This window comes from Paramormyrops kingsleyae, chromosome 12 (genome assembly GCF_048594095.1).
Source record: "Paramormyrops kingsleyae isolate MSU_618 chromosome 12, PKINGS_0.4, whole genome shotgun sequence".
NCBI classification, from domain to species: Eukaryota; Metazoa; Chordata; class Actinopteri; order Osteoglossiformes; family Mormyridae; genus Paramormyrops; species Paramormyrops kingsleyae.
The window spans coordinates 13,355,543-13,373,186 of NC_132808.1; the positions used below are offsets into that span (position 1 = coordinate 13,355,543).

Below are 17,644 nucleotides of genomic sequence, written 5' to 3' on the forward strand. Positions count from 1 at the left end.
TATCACACCTGAATCAGGCACCTGAGACAGGAACCAGGGCAGCCATGTGGGACTCAGCATGGAAAGATTAAGCACTCAGAGCCACTTCGGTTACAGGGCTTTATTTAATAAAACAGTATTTACACATCTACTGGCATATTTCCCTTTGGAAATAGTATAATTACACACAGACCCAAGGGGAATGCAGAGCAGACAGAAGTACGACACAAAAACAGACACTCAGACAATACCAGTGTTATAGGTTGGCACCTCATCCTGGGTTATTCCCTGCCTTCTTTCCTTGTGCTTTTTTAACTGTATATATGAGGGAGTTAATTAGTAAAGTGATGGATGGGTTAAACCCTGCTGAAAATAGCAGGAATGAACAACAGATGAAGGCAGAAGAAGGTCCAGAAGAGACACAAACTGCAGAGAAGTTTGATGATAAATCACCAGGCAGCAGTGGCAGTGATGACAGAATAGAAAGTGCACTTGGCTACTGTAAGGAACCTTCCTTACAACAGGCAGCTGACCAGTGACTGTCCTGTCCTGACTGTCCCCCTGAACACTCTGCGGACCGGGTTGAGTAACTGTAGCTCCATCTGCTGTTTCTGACACCAATGATTCTATGAGGATCCGCAGAGAGTCTGTTACTCCTTGTATTAATCCATTCATACTCGTCATTTTATTGTTATATTTTACACACAGGCTCCCCAGTGTGTTGTATCTGAACTATCGGGGACAGTATTATTCAGGGGAAAGTGGCTTAGCCTACAACAGGAGGGAATCAATGAGATCTATCAGAGTTATTTCTATTTTTAACCCATTAATATGCAAGTTAAATTTAAATACACGGTGTCTGCAAAATCAAAGCCGGCGCTCCACCTTCTAGTCATTGGAAGGTACTGCTCCCCCCACAGCTGTGCGCCTATTACATGTGTCTCGTGACTCAGCAAAAGAGGAAAGGCATTTTGTGGTATCTTTCGTGATTAAGCAAAAGACGAAATGCATTTCATGATTCCACAGAATCAGTTTCATCCATGAAATGTAGGCATGTAACAATGAATCGCGAATTGGTTAAAAATCGAGGTAAATGTATGATTTAAACCGGCTGATATGGAAACTGAATCGCTTCTTTAGGAGTACTTCACGGTAGTTTACTTAACTGGTGTAATATTACATTTGATTTCATGACGTCAGTTCGACATCAGCTGTCACTGCGTATTCATGTTGACGTCGTACGTTAGTTTGTGGTTTTGACCGAACGCGAGATGGCGAGTGAATTCGAAACTGAGGACATCCCCCCCATCTTAAACCGGCGGTGTGGCAGCATTTTAGCTTTCCGGTAATCACAAACGAAAACGGTGAGAAAAGCACAGACAAGATAAAACTTGTGCAAGCATTGTAAAAGATTGATAAAATACACAAAACAGCACAGCGAACATGCTTCAGCATGTCTACCAGTGTTCTGTCGATTTATGCTGCCTTGTCGAAAAATGCTACCGTAGTGCTAATCGATAGCCCTAACCCTAACTCTTACCCTAACCCCTAAAACCTAACCCTAATCCCAAGACGGTGGAACTGCATATGCGCGGAAAGGTTCGATAGCACGTCTCGATAGGTAGGATTTTATGACAGAACACCGGCACCACAGTGAGCTCAATTCACCACTGCAAGAGCGAAGGTTATTAAAAGGGCAAACTACGCTAAAAAGCTGCACATGCAAGCCTTAGTTTACTTGGTAACGCTTTATATTAAGTACATCTTCATAATGCATTCATTATGCATTCAGGGCACCTTCATAATGCATTCATAGGACATTCAGGGCACCTTCATAATGCATTCATAGAACATTAAGGGCACCTTCATAATGCATTCATAAAACATTCATAAGCAGCATGCAAGTACACTTCAACATCCTAACATCTCTTAACAGCTATAATATACATTAATAACAAACATTATATAATAATAACAAACATTATAATTGTATAATCATGTAATGTTTGTTATTAATGTACAGGGTGGGCCATTTATATGGATACACCTTAATAAAATGGGAATGGTTGGTGATATTAACTTCCTGTTTGTGGCACATTAGTATATGTGAGGGGGAAAACTTTTCAAGATGGGTGGTGATCATGGTGGCCATTTTGAAGTCGGCCATTTTGGATCCAACTTTTGTTTTTTCAATAGGAAGAGGATCAAGCTTATTGGGAATGTCACAAGAAAAACAATGGTGTGCTTGGTTTTAACGTGACTTTATTCTTTCATGAGTTATTTACAAGTTTCTGACCACTTATAAAATGTGTTCAATGTGCTGCCCATTGTGTTGGATTGTCAATGCAACCCTCTTCTCCCACTCTTCACACACTGATAGCAACACCGCAGGAGAAATGCTAGCACAGGCTTCCAGTATCCGTAGTTTCAGGTGCTGCACATCTCGTATCTTCACAGCATAGACAATTGCCTTCGGATGGCCCCAAAGATGGCCCTTTCTGTGGCCTGCGTGTTTTTGCCATGGTCTGACTGCCCCCCCCTTTCTGTGGCCTGCGTGTTTTTGCCATGGTCTGCCTGCCCCCCCCTTTCTGTGGCCTGCGTGTTTTTGCCATGGTCTGCCTGCCCCCCCCTTTCTGTGGCCTGCGTGTTTTTGCCATGGTCTGCCTGCCCCCCCCTTTCTGTGGCCTGCGTGTTTTTGCCATGGTCTGCCTGCCCCCCCCTTTCTGTGGCCTGCGTGTTTTTGCCATGGTCTGCCTGTCCCCCCCTTTCTGTGGCCTGTGTGTTTTTGCCATGGTCTGCCTGTCCCCCCCTTTCTGTGGCCTGTGTGTTTTTGCCATGGTCTGCCTGCCCCCCCCCCCCCGATCTGTGGCCTGCGTGTTTTTGCCATGGTCTGCCTGTCCCCCCCGTTCCGTGACCTGCATGTTTTCCCCCTGATTGCCAAACCCCAAACACCCCCTGCCCAATATGTGGGCTGCATGTTTTTGTCTCGGTTTGACTCTGCCTGCCCCCCCGATCAGTCGCCTGCGTGTTTTTGCTCCGTCTGACTTCCTCCCCCTCGCAGGTAAAAGCCACCACCTGCAGCAATGGTGGTACCTGCTACAAGCATGAAAACGCTTCCTGCTGCACCTGCCACCTGCAGGGTTAAAGGTCATGTCCACCAGGGGGCCAGATATTTCGTCATAGTAATTTGTAATTCGGCTGCATGACACTTGAAAATATCAATTTCTGCAATAAGAATTGCAGTATTTATAATGAAAAAAGTTGAAAATAAAGCAATTTCCCACAAACATGTCTGTTCATGAGTGATTTAACAAGCAAGGATGAAAATGGTGAGGAATGACCTGAAGAGCCATGCAGAGCTCATGCAAAAGTAGCGGCGGTGTACTTTACACTAATGTTAAACCTGTAGTAGATAATCCCGAAAAGGAGCGTCATTAAAGTTGCACGGCTTGCTAAGTTTTGTTTCTTATAACAATATAAATGTTCTAGCGAAACGTAAACCCCACGCTCTAGGTGAATTTTGTAACCAAGATTTATAAATACCGGAACTGTTTTGAAAAATAACATTGCTTATGAAAGCAGGCAAGTCAGAATTTCAAGTTAGAATTTCATTGTACTTCATACACATAATGCCGCTTTCTTACAATCTTAACCTGCCATTAAATTTTGAAGACGCTGTACACAGAGGGACACAATAGTGCTCTCAATTTTCTCTTGCCTCTGAAAATATACAGCTCTACCGGCCATTCATTCTTAAACAATCAGATGTTAATACTTTAATACTAACTGCCATATATATACAGATAATCCCGTGACAAAAGGTGACCGTAATGCCACCCCAGTTTTTGGTGGGATTGCATCTCGTGTACATGCATCTATGACGTGTGGAATGAACACAGAAAACATGTGGCAGCCATGATGCATAGGCGTATGTGTTGTGAGAGCAAGGTATAAATCAGCCCTTATGCTCCCTTCCAGACCCTACTGCAGGATTCCAGCCAATCAGCTGCAGTGGCATGTAGTGAGATTGAGGGGTTGGGGGTCACAAGACAAGAGCTGCAGAGGTGACATTACTTCTTGTCCAGAAGATGGTTCCCTGGTAGATGCAGAGTAGATGCAGAGGGCCCTCCCATCTGCTGTATGTGTCCAGGTTTTGGGGCTCCTGAGAGACATCACTGTCCCCTTTTAGCCTGAATCTGCACTTTATTAACATCTGAAAGCCCCGTGTGTGTCTGACTCTAGTCTGGAGTTGTATCACTGAAGCGCTTGAAGCGGCGACTTCCAAAAACAGCAAAGCAGAAATCCAGGCTACGCTGATGATGTCAGCATAGCCCACACTAGCAGAGCTGTAATGGACTGACTGCCGTCAGTGTATTCCGGCATCCTGACCCACAGCTCCGATGTCCTGCCACCTGCTTGTGTTTCCTGTGTACGGGGGAGGGTGTAGTAACATCTTGTTTTCCATTTCCCCCCACAAACACAAACCCTCATCCCTGGTACTGTAAGTAAAGCTCTCATCAGTGGCGTTTCTGGCCACCCTCCCCATAGTAGCCTTTCCTTTTGGTGGGATGGTGACCACAAGCTGCCTGATATTTCTGAATATTTCTCTCTTTGATATTTCAAAGTAAACTTTAATCACTTGGGGGGGGGGGGGGGGGTAGTGCCTGAGTTAATAGGAGTCTGTCAGGCTTTAATGGGGTCTGTTTATGAGTGGGGGTATTTTTGAAAAAGTCTGGATGTTGGGGCGGGTATGAGCATGTGAAAGGTCATTAATCATTATCCATATCTAAGTGTACTAGCAGGATTGAGTCTGTGGAGGGCACTATGAAGAAAGGTCTTTGTTTTGTCCCACAGTTACAACAGCGGCATCCGTGTGGACGGGGTGAACTGGTTCCACTGTAAATGCACCCTGGGATTTGCTAACCCAGACTGTCATATCAGTGAGTACTACACTTTTGACCTTTGACCCCTGCACCCCTGCAGTGGCTGGCCTTAGGAACCTGCAGATGACGTGGATGAGTTACTACCTGTTTAAGCGATAAGCATAGTCAGATCCAGCAGTCTTTGTCCTCGACAGACATGCATGGTCATGTGAGGCTTGCAGATGGGCCATATGACGACTGTGGCTTGGCTGTCAAATTCACCCATGAGAATGGAGCACGGCTTTCACTGCACCTATAATAGTAGTCTGAGCCTCTCAGCCTCAGGATAGCCCCATTCCGTCCTTACGATTCAACGGGTTGGATGTGGTCTCACGCTGAGGGTCCTCACAGTCGGGATAGCCCCATCTGCTGTCCAAATGGCACAACAGCAGCCTCATGCTGGCCATTATCGAGGTCAAAGTTGAGACGCAGGTGTTCCCCAAATTACCAGGTGAATTGGATCTGTGGGAGGCACAGCGTCAGCTAGTTGTGACTTCATGCACAATTCAGCCTTCTCCTTTGGCAGAATCATGGTCTGTAGCTGCCTTTGTTAAATAAGTGATCCAATATTTTGATATGTATGTAGTTGACCAGGGGTCACCAACTCCGTTCCTGGAGAGCTACTATCCAGTAGGTTTTCTATCCTACCTGGCTTCTGATGAGCCACACTAGTTCTCAGGTAAATACCAGGAGCAGGTGTGGCTCATCAGAAGCCAAGTGGGACAGAAAGCCTACTGGATAGTAGCTCTCCAGGACCAGAGTTGATGGCCCCTGTAGTAGACTGACACACTGGGAGAACAAATGTGTGATCATTGTGTATGTCTGTGTAGGTCCAGTAGTATTGTTTACCTTTGTAAACAAGTCGAGCAGTTCTGTCTGTAGCCATCTGCCGTAGAGAATTCCGTTTCAAAATACTCTTACTCGTCTGCCTATATGAGTGCGAGCCTGCTTCCCTGTAGACTGTAACTGGAATTCTTGTGAGCCACTTCAGCCAATGGGCTGTGCAGCACGGGCTATAGTGTGTTCTGATTGGCTATCCTCCTGGGAAGACTACCTGGTACCGGCCCTGTGCACATTCTTTTACATGCTGTCGTTCTCCTGCCTGGTGATCTGCGTCTGGTGGAGGAACAAATGGATAAAAGAGTGGGATTGGCAGCAGCCAGCAGGGCTAGACAAGAACATCAGCAACCAGTGGGAGGCGCTGTGGCCCATAGTGCAGCAGCAGGCCAAGCTCAACAAGGAGGTGCCGCAGGACTGCAAGAAGCTCATGTTCTCCCCTTATAGGATATGCAACAGGGAGGAGGAAGAGGAAAAGGGCGATGGACCAGTCACTGTAGAGGTGAACAAGTACTCCGAGTTAGGGATGTCCCGATACAACGTTTTAACTTCCGATACGATACCGATATTGCAGCCTTCAGTACTAACCGATACCGATACAAATTCGATACAATAATCAGCACAAATCATGAATACAGTACTTTTACCCATTTCGTTGTGTGGAATGTATGAACGGCTAGATCAAACTGAGAACAAAGGTCAGCAACAGTAAATATGGAAAAAAACGACCAATTTATTAACTATTGGTTGCATAAATGTGAACCTTTTACATAAGAATATATAAAAAAGAATTAAAGAATAAATATTAAGACCCTAAAAAATATCTTAATTAAATAAACAAAAATATATTTTTTAAAGTGCAAATCATGTGCAAAATGCTGCTTCAAATGCGCGATGAGGTTGGACGTATTAAACTTTCCCGGTTCTGTTCCACCACAGGAAACTTGTGCATGACAAGTGTTGCACTGAGCCACACTGTCTTTTTCGGACTTTAATGAAAAATACTGCCACACGGCCGACATCGGTCTTTTTCTTTGCTACTTGGCTAGCAAGCAGTGTTGTGATCACGTGGGCTTTGCACGCTGGGTCTGGACGCTGCTGGATAGAATAGCTGTAACGGAGTTTAGAGCGGAACGGACTGCTTATATCGGAGATTATTAACGCAGTCCGATATAATCCGATAGAGTTTTTTTGGGCTGATATCGGACCTATTTCCGATATCAATATCGGATCGGGACATCCCTACTCCGAGTAGCACGCGTACTCTTTGACTGCACCCCTGTGTGCACCATGCGCAGCTTTGCCCGTAAGCAGGCCTCCGGGACACTCAGCCCCAAAGACAACCACAGGAAGAACATCAACCGCATCAGCGAGAACCTCAAAGAATAGAGTGACTCTGCCCGGCCAAAAAAAAAGTTGCCATTTGAATTTTTCATTGGACCTCCTTTAGCTGTGATTATGGTGCACATTTATTATGGCATTGTTTCCATAAGCTTATGCAACATCTCACCGTTTTATTTTCATCCGGATTTGCATTCATTTCTCACCGATAGCCTGTATACGCCATCGGGGGAGGTGTGGTGGTGCGGGTCCAGGGTTTGAGCCTCTTCCTCAGCTCCACTTGTGTGGAGGTCCTGTGTTCTTCCTGCGTCATCATGGTGTTTCTTCTGGTCTCCGCCCCAGTCAAAACACATACCAAAGTGAACTAAAGCCAAAATATCCAAGTACAGTATGGGTGCCCATGCCCATGGCCTCTGGGATAGGCTCCGTCGTTCCCCCCCCCCCACACACACACAATAGGACCTTTTGTGAGATACCAAAACTTTTTGTAATGAAAAGTAAAAAGGGAAACCTTGTTCTGGGGGGCAAATAAGTTTCTAGATGGGCTGGATCTGGCCATTTGCTGACCTTTAATAGAGGGCATGCTGGTTTAGAAGATGGATGGAAAGGCATACAGCTACAGTTTAACCTTTTCCTAAAGCAGAGTATAAATTCCAAAAACAAGAAGGAAGAGGTGGTTCCAGTATTTTGTGGAAAGAACACCATACAACACTGGTAATGCATATAATCAGAGATCCCCAGTCAGATGCTTTCCAGTATTTCCGTTCTTTTACTGAACATCGGACTCCTGTTAACTCTACTGGAGGTTGGACCATACAGTTAGGTTTTATACACATATGTAACTGAAGAATGCGTTATGATTGGCTCGTGAAGTGTTTTCATAAACCACGTTACCGTACACACACACACACACACACACACACACCAGACAAACAATAATAAATAGACAATAATAAATATTAAAATCCCTCTGGGTTAAGAATAAAAAGCCAATAGACAATAATCACAGTAAAAAAATCACACTGATTTATTTAAGACACATATGACAGCCAGGACAAATGAACATTTTAATTTTATGATATAAAATAAACATGATATAGCATGATATAAACACATTAAATTATTAAGCATAATTATAATTTATTAACCAGATTTGATTGATTGAACAAAAGATACAAAAGAGATGAGCCCATACATAGCTGATCTAGCAAGTTGGCCCAGCCCTCGGAATATTTTTCCCTATGTGGCCCTCACTAAAAAAAGTTAGTACACCCCTGCTGTAGATGAAAGGGCCGCTGTTCTCTCTGCTGGTTTTCATTTGGGGCATATCTGCAAGAAAACATGGGAAAACCAGGTATCTGAGCCTGATGAACTGAGAGATACTGGACTAGCAAGGTTTGTGTTGAAGGAGCTTACTTACCTTTGGGTCTCCTTTGTCCAAATATGCGCCGGAACAGCCTGACGACGAAGTGCTTTACGCGTTTCACTGCTCTGAATCTTGGCACCTTGTGGTAGCTGTTTGATGGAATTTCCTCCGGAGTGAAGCCCTAGGGTTGTAGTTTAAGATGTTTCGGTTGAGCAAAGCAATTCCTCAGGACGCATGAATACTATTGAACTCAGCAGACCAGCAGTTTGCATGTACCTTAGTGAAGAACTTATGGTTCAGGATTTGCTCCAATGTGGGCCGATCCTGTGGATTCTTTTGCAGGATCCAAGAAATCAATGTCTTGGCTGATGAGGAGAGGGACTTGGGTAGAGTGTACTCTACTTTAGTGACACGCTGCTTGATTTCTTCAGCGTCGCCATCAAAGGGGTATGCACCAACAAGCATAGTATACCTGTATCGAGAAAGTCAGCAACGGCATTTGAGTTTCATTTGCATCTAACAACATTCTGCATTGGTGCATTTCAGATATCATTCTTGACTCTGGCTCTGACTGTGAGGACGATTGAGAAGGTATACATACATGATACACCCCAGCGCCCAGACATCTGACTCTGGCCCGTGTCCCTCCATCTTCCACACTTCAGGAGCCGCATACTCTCTCGTCCCACAAAAGCGTCTACAACACACACAAAAGGAAAACAGTATACATGTGCTTCAGCCTGCCGCATGAGCAATTTGAAAGATTTGCTGGAGAATCTAAGAAAAAGAACCCACTTCTGCCTGCTTTCCAGTGGCTCCAGCTTGGTGGCCAGTCCAAAGTCGGCCACTTTTAATCCCAAGGCCTCCGTTAATAATAAGTTCTCTGAAAGACCAATGACTCAAATATTTCACCTAATAACACCAGACATTAAACAGTTGCAGAATACAACAGCAGGCAGCAATCATATAAACCACACAGGAAATGCCATGTAAAATGCCAACACTAACATGTGAAGAATTAAACAAATCATGTGTGCAGGCACACATACCTAATTTGAGGTCCCTGTGGACAATGCCTTTGCCATGGATGTGTCGTAAGGCCCCAATGAGCTGTCTCAAGTAATATCGCACTTCTGGCTTGCTCAGGATTTCTCGTTCCTGAAGGAGGTCTAGCATTGACTAGAATGGGAAAAGAAAGGATGGCGTGAGTCGACATAGAGTCTTAACCTTAACAAACTGTCTGCAAAGGCCAGAAACAGCTGGGCTCACCCCCCTACTGCACAGCTCCATGAAGATATACAAGAATTTGTCATCTTCTACATGATGGGAGAAGTTTACAACATGCTGGTGTTGCAGCAGCTTCAGCAGCACCACTTCTCGGAGACTCTGAAATGTCAGACGTGTTACCACAATGAGCATAAGGGAAATGCAATTTAACTATGGAGGGGGCTGACTTCAAGCAGGATTCAGACCACATACCTCTTTTATTCCATCAGAGTGCTTTATCGGAATCACCTTCACTGCAAAAATCTCTCCAGTGAAAATGTCCATCATCTTGAAGCATTGGGCAAAACCTCCCTAAAAACACAGGTACAGTAGAGGTCAGCGCGGGACTGATTTTTCATCCTGATCCCGCAGAAATGTGTAATATTTCGACCCGCTCCCGCCCGCATCTGTTATGGTTTGTCCAGCTCCCACCTGCTGAATCCCGCAAGCAAGGCTGGTGCCAAAAATACCAGACACATTTTAAATGCTATAATATCTTGGCTTATAAAAATTAAATAAGGTATCAAATTTATTTATCTAACGAGGCTACAGACCTGAATTAAAAAATATTTAAACAGTCTCAATAGAAACATTTCACAGTCAAAATGAGAGAAATATAGGGAAACATTGAAATTTGTGGCGCGGCTCTGCGTTTATTTCAACTAGAGGTCTGCGCAGGACTGATTTTTCATCCCGCTCTGGCACAAGAAACTGTCAAATGTAGACCCGCGCCGCGTCCCGCGAGTTCCGCGGGCGTCCCACCCCGTTGCAGACCTCTACTCTACAAGACAAATTGTAACTTAATTATCTACGGTATCTTTATAGTACATACTTCTCCCAACAGTTCGAGTCTGCGGTAAAATCGCTCATTTCTGTGATCAAAGATGATCTCAGGAACTTCGTGTCTCCGCTGAGGACAAGCCATGTTGCAGTAAGACAGAAACCGACGAAGTGGCGTCCAGTAACTAGGCAACGGAACAAGGTACGTTCCATACTTACGTAACGCATCGGAAATTCGAACGAAAACATGAAAAAACTTTTTTTCCCTTCATAAAATCACAGGTATTAAATAAAACGTTTCCGCAAACACACCCATTGGCATTAGTTCGACCAAAAAAAAATCAGTTTCAATAACTCACAATATACACCTCTAGTTTTCATGAGAAAATTAAATCAGCCATCCGACACGCTTTTACTGTCAGGTACTCAAACCCAAGGGAGGGAAAAACACCATGCGCAGCGGCTGCAAATGGCGCGCGGAGAGGAAGCCGGGAATTAGCCAATGTAGCTATTGCCATGGTATTATTTTATAAAGGGGAATCTAAGTTGCATTTAGTTAAGTATATTTATAATTTAATTTAGTAATCGCACTCTTATTGTGCTGGCGTAATATACTTAGTATACGATTAATAACAAAAAAGGAAAGGTGAAAAATATATACATATATACACGATTCTTATGATAAGCAAGTCGCAAGCACGGACACATTTTAAACGCTATAATATCTTGGCTTATAAAAATTAAATAAGGTACCAATTTTTTTTTTATCTAACTAGGCTACAGACCTGGATTAAAAAATATCTAAACAGTCTCAATAGAAACATTTCACAGTCAAAATGAGAGAAATATAGGGAAACACTGAAATTTGTGGCGCGGCTCTGCGTTTATTTCAACTAGAGGTCTGCGCAGGACTGATTTTTCATCGCGCTCTGGCACAAGAAACTCTCAAATGTAGACCCGCGCCGCGTCCCGCGAGTCCCGCGGGCGTCCCACCCCGTTGCAGACCTCTACTCTACAAGACAAATTGTAACTTAATTATCTACGGTATCTTTATAGTACATACTTCTCCCAACAGTTCGAGTCTGCGGTAAAATCGCTCATTTCTGTGATCAAAGATGATCTCAGGAACTTCGTGTCTCCGCTGAGGACAAGCCATGTTGCAGTAAGACAGAAACCGACGAAGTGGCGTCCAGTAACTAGGCAACGGAACAAGGTACGTTACATAATTACGTAACGCATCGGAAATTCGAACGAAAACATGAAATAACTTTTTTTCCCCTCCAAGAAATCACAGGTATTACATAAAACGTTTCTGCAAACACACCCACTGGCATTAGTTAGACCAAAAAAAAAATCAGTTTCAATAACTCACAATATACACCTCTAGTTTTCATGAGAATATTAAATCAGCCATCCGACACGCTTTTACTGTCAGGTACCCAAACCCAAGGGAAGGAAAGAAACACCACGCGCAGCGGCTGCAAATGGCGCGCGGAGCGCTGCGCGGAGAGGAAGCCGGCAATTAGCCAATGTAGCTATTGCCACGATATTATTTTATAAAGGGGAATCTAAGTTGCATTTAGTTAAGTATATTTATAATTTAATTTAGTAATCGCACTCTTATTGTGCTGGCGTAATATATTTAATATACGATTAATAAAAAAAGAAAGGTGATTAAATATATATATATATATGCGATTCCTATGATAAGCAAGTCGCAAACACGGACATCGTTGAACTCTGGAAATTACAGTTAGTTACAATAACGTAGACCGACAATTTCCCTTTGTGGCATGCAGCGAAGGATGTATTTAATGTTTCTTTGCAGCTTGTTTTACTAAAATGTAATTCCGCAAGCTGTGCATTCTATTGATTTGTGTGTGGAGTTTGCATGTTGTCCCTGTGTCATCATGGGGCTTCTTCCAGGTTTCACAGTCCAAAAACATGTGAAGTTATTCAGAGTTACCAAACAGCCCATAGTGAGTGAGTGACTGTGTGTCCTTGGTGATAGGTTGGAGCCCCATCCTGCATTGCTCCTTCCAGGGCAGGGTGTGCCAGTGCTTTTCCTGGGTGCTGCCTCACAGAAAAGATCTTGACCTGGTTTCATTTTGAGACAAATTGGCCCAAAATTGAAACAGCAGCACTAGGTGGCAACAAAGAATGGATGGGGCGGCTATAGACGACAATTGACCTTATGAATTGTCGTCTTGTTTTCTGGTTGGTATAAGAATTAATAAAGCATTACAGCATGTCCCCGACCGCGTCCTGCTCGCCTGCAAGGGCCCTTGCTGTATCCTGCTAACCACAAGGTGCCCCAGCTGCATCCGACCTGCCTCCAGGTGCCCCAGCCATGCCCTGCTTGCCTGGTGTCCCCTTGGCATTCATCGCATCTGCGGAGCTGAGAGCTCCTGCCTGGTCTCCTGCCATCCCATCGCTAACTAACAGGAAGACTATTCCATACTCTAACTACATACTGTGTAAAGAAGTGTTTTCTCAAATCTATTTTAAAATGTTCTCCCGCTAATTTCCACTTATGGCCACGAGCTCTAATATTTAAATTAATATTGAAATAGCCATTTGGCTGAACAGCATGCAGACCCGTTAGAATCTAGACCTGGATCATGTCCCCCCTTAGTCTCTTTTCTCCAGGTTAAACAAATTCAGCTCAGCTAACCTCTCCTCATAAGACATTCCTCTAAGACCAGGAATCATTCTTGTAGCCCTTCGTTACACCCTTTCCAAGGCAGCAGTGTCCTTTTTAAGGTATGGTGACCAAATCTGCACACGATATTCTAGGTGGGATCTTACCAAGGAATTGTATAATCGTAGCATCACTTCCCTTGACTTAAACTCCACAGACCTAGAGATGTAACCCAACATCCGATTGGCCTTTTTTATTGCTACCCCACACTGGTGAGAGTGGGACATGGAACCATCAACATACACACCGAGATCTTTCTCGTAATCAACAAAATCACAAAGCGGAGGGACACGTAACATTTTTCTGCTTGTCACACACACCCCATAAAGAGAATCACTTGAACAAAAAAGATGAGCATTGCTTAGCTAACATGTTTTTAACCACAGCGATAAAACATGATGTCTGATGATGAGGAGTTAAGGTGGCTACATAAATCTTTACACGATAGTATATATTTTATACAATTTTATGTACATTATACTATATACAACTATTATTTATTTCATGAATAAAATATGGAATATGGCCTTTTCCCCCTTCAGAACGCTTTCATTTGAGAACAAGGTTATACAAGTGGATTTCCCTGTTTACAGAACAATTCACTATACTATATTCACTATATCTTCCATTTCTTATAGCCCAGAGCATATGTGAAATTTGAGCACTATTTTTCATATGCAAAAATAATTTGAGTAGCCACTTGTGTGTTTATATCAGGACTTACCAGGAGAGGGGGCCATTGCTTTTCTTACATATACCATATGTAGGCCTACATCCATTCATCTTCCAACACCTTAGTTAGAAGGGTAGTTACCACATACTCAGCCAGGTGGCTCTATGTGGTTTGGAAAACAGTCAATAGCAAACATGCAATGCAGCCAATGTTAATATCTGCTGTTCTGTACAGGAAATGCTCAGAATGCATGTGACATCAGTCCCAGAAAATTCAGCCCCACCTTCTCATCTGTGGTCAGTCTATTTTAGGTGCATTAAGTGGTAAATACTTTTTTCATCCACCCCATCCTCTCCACCTCGACACACAACCCCTCTAAAAGGACGTGGTTAGACTCTGCTGGCCTCAGTTTAGCTGCAGAAGCGACGCTGATCTTCGTCCAGTGGAATCATGAAGCCCCATCAGATCTCTGCCTTCTTCCTCTTGATGACAGTGCTGCTGGCTCATAGTAATCTACAGCATCTCACAGCTTTTATCAGGACTTAGTTGGCATCTAAAATTTTAATGATTCATTAAGATTATGAACCCAATTGTGACATGAGTCCAGGTCTGACTAGTTTTTCACTGCATTTCTAATGTACGTATTCAGAGTGGCTGTATATATTTTGTATATAGACTGTATATACATTTTCTGTTCTTCATGTCTGTCCAGATGAGTGCTGTCTTACATACTTTCCGGGATGGCCCTGATACCTGGATATGAAGAGGCCATTGTGAAATGCCCTATACCTGGAATTATGTAAATATTTACTCTTTTCATATATTGTTTTGACCTATTACTGTTTTGAGACTTAAAGTCTTGTGTGCATAATGTCTATAATATGTTTTTTACTTCAGGGATCGATACAAATGATTTTAACAAGTGAGAAGCAGATCCATGTGTTTTTTTCAACTTTTGGACTGTACACCAATATCTGCAGTGAAATTTGTGTCAATCCCAGCAGTTACTGCGTTTAGCAGGTCAAGAAGAAGCTGGATCAGCAGTAACGCCTCCTCTCTGCCTGGCAAAATGAAAAAAGAATGAATTTTATTGCATTTCACCTTCTGCTGTAATTCTCATATAACATTATTTTGTGTCATCATCCAAATCATTTAAGGTTCTGCTACATTTTATACTTCATTATCTTCAGCTTATATGTTTTTAAAACAGTAGTCAAATTTCAGTTGCACTTATATTGCTTTGCATGCATGTAACTGATTAAAGAGTATTGAAAGTTAATGGTGGCTGACTCGGGTTTTTCATTTAAACCGTTTAATTTACAAAACAACAATTCTTTGGTTGGTGGGCATATGAAAAAGACAGTTACAGCTAACAAATGTTGAATGAATGATACAAATACAGTCATGGCCGAAATTAACGGCATCCCTGGACTTTTTCCAGGAAATGCACCATTTCTCCCAGAAAATTGTTGCAATTAGAAATGTTTTGGTATATCAATCAATCAATTTATTTGTAAAGCACATTTAAAACAACTTCCGTTGACCAAAGTGCGGTACAAGTATAGGAAACAAGTCAGTAGGTACTATGCAGTGTTTATAGTTAATTTACAGCGAGTATTAATACAATAAAATACCACTCAGGTACCCAAATCAATGACACAAATCAATAAGATAAGATAAAAATAATACAGTGGTACCTCAAAACTGGAATTTAATCCGGTCAGAACTCTAGATCGAATCCTAAGAAGTTCGAGTTGTGATCGAATTTTCCCCCATAAGAAATAATGGAAAACCAATTAATTGGTTCCCGGCCCCAAAAAATTACACCTAAATATGTTTTTTTTTTTTAAGCATTTAAACACAAAATGAACCGGATAAAACAAGAAGAGCATATACTGTACTAAACACATTTATCAAAACAGTAGTTTGTAAAGTAAGAAAATAAATGCATCCAAACAATGTGTAAAGTTAAAAAAATAGAATGTGTCCTGCCCCAATCGTCCGCACCTTCCGTGTGCCACGCCCCCTCGTTAACCCCGTGTGGAATCCCCCTCTGATCAGCTGTTTCTGGTTGTTGTCATTAGTCCTCTGTATTTAGTCCGCGTTTCAGTTTGTTTCTTCAGTCCGGTCATTGTATTACCTGTAATTAAACCCTGTATTCCCCGATACCCTGACGTCTGCGCCTTTGTCTCCGTTCCGTCCCGCTCAACACGACAATATTATTATAATTAAATGTATTAAAGGTTTATTTTTTAATATTAAAATAATTAATAAGAAATCATTATTTTTAAATGTATTTTATTATATAATAATAATTACTGTTACTGTCTATCATTGTCTAAATGATACAGGTTACAGTCGGGCATATGACTGAAGAATATTTTTGAAATCTTTCATATGTTCTTTTCTCTGTGTTATGTAGCGTGCTGAAACAGAAGATGTTCAACAGGATCTCGTCCACCACACAATAAAAATCTTTGTCTTTAAGAGAGCTGAGCAGGAGGACATCAGCACTGTCTTGGAGGATTCCTAGGAATGAGTGGCCAAGGAAATGTGGCTATGGCTTGTGCAATTTTTCTTGGCCTTATCTATGCACTAAATCTTACTTACCCTAAATCTCTCAGATATGCATTTGAGGCTTTTCAGAAGCTTGGAGTTGGATGCTTGTAAGTTTTCACCCAAAATGATGTCCCTTTAGAATAAATGGTAACAATTTATAATACTGTTCCGTAGTTAACAGGTAAATATGCAGGAAGTAAGCAGCAACAAAGGAGTAGTGCTTCATTAACACCTAAATTGGTACTATTAACTACTAAGGAGTTATGCTTAATTACTCAATAGGTAATAGTGAACTAATTATTATAGTAGTTCGCTATTACTTCATTAGGAACTATTGAGTATTGCTGGTCTCATTGGGAATTATGTACTAACTATGGATTATTTCTAATAACTACTACTTCATTACTCATCAAATGAACAGTGCTTTTTTTTGGACTAACATGAACTTACAGGCTACTGTTCTCAATGGTTTTTGCCATTTTTTTCCTTTTGGAATAACAGGCTTGTTTCTTCCTACTTGTTTGTATGACATACAACTTATTCTACAAAATGTTACTGCCTAAAATATGTATACAGTACCTACATTTTAATTATTTACCTCACTTCAGTCTGTGTGCCAGTGTTCTTTGGTAAGATGGGACACTCGTGCAGTGTGAAAGGCTGCGAATATCAACTTTAGAAGACAAAAAATGCATATTCAGTAATTTTACTTAAACAAAAAACATCTTAGTTGCCTTTATGAAAATGCCGAGAGCAAACACGCATGAAGGGAGATATCGCGTTGAAAGTGATCGTCCGTCTCACCGCTGCGACCCAGGCCACGCGACGCCTCTTTGTTACAGTACCTCCATTATCTGCTGTCCCTATCCTCCTTTCCAAGTGGGAAACCGAAAAAATCTAATGTTCTGGTCCACCTTTCTGCTATTTCTATGCTCGCTCATGCGTTGTATACAACCAAAATGGCTATTTGGCCCACAATACACTGCGGCTATAGTGAGTGTGACGTCAGCGGACAAAGACCGATTGAGTGGACCTGCTGGCTGGACCAAAAACACAAGGATGGACCACTTGGACGCTTGTTCCATGCAGAAAGCAATACCCTGTGTAAATAGTTTTAATGGGATGGATGTGTAATCAATGTAAAGTCATTTGATTTTAAAAATTAAGTTGTGATGTTAATATAACATGTGCTTCAAATTAAATGTTTAAAATGAACTTAT

The 17,644-nt window shown here is 42.3% G+C and overlaps 2 long non-coding RNA genes across 2 annotated transcripts; one reads left to right on the forward strand and one right to left on the reverse strand.

The window, feature by feature from the left end:
• Positions 1 to 8,199: 8,199 nt before the first annotated feature.
• On the reverse strand, positions 8,200 to 8,799 carry LOC140593559 (uncharacterized). Its single transcript, XR_011993950.1, has 3 exons — positions 8,722 to 8,799; positions 8,500 to 8,626; positions 8,200 to 8,408 (listed from the first exon to the last, which is right to left on the reverse strand). It is a non-coding gene; the product is annotated as an uncharacterized lncRNA (long non-coding RNA).
• Positions 8,800 to 14,398: 5,599 nt separating this feature from the next.
• On the forward strand, positions 14,399 to 15,144 carry LOC140593510 (uncharacterized). Its single transcript, XR_011993910.1, has 2 exons — positions 14,399 to 14,664; positions 14,763 to 15,144. It is a non-coding gene; the product is annotated as an uncharacterized lncRNA (long non-coding RNA).
• Positions 15,145 to 17,644: the final 2,500 nt, after the last annotated feature.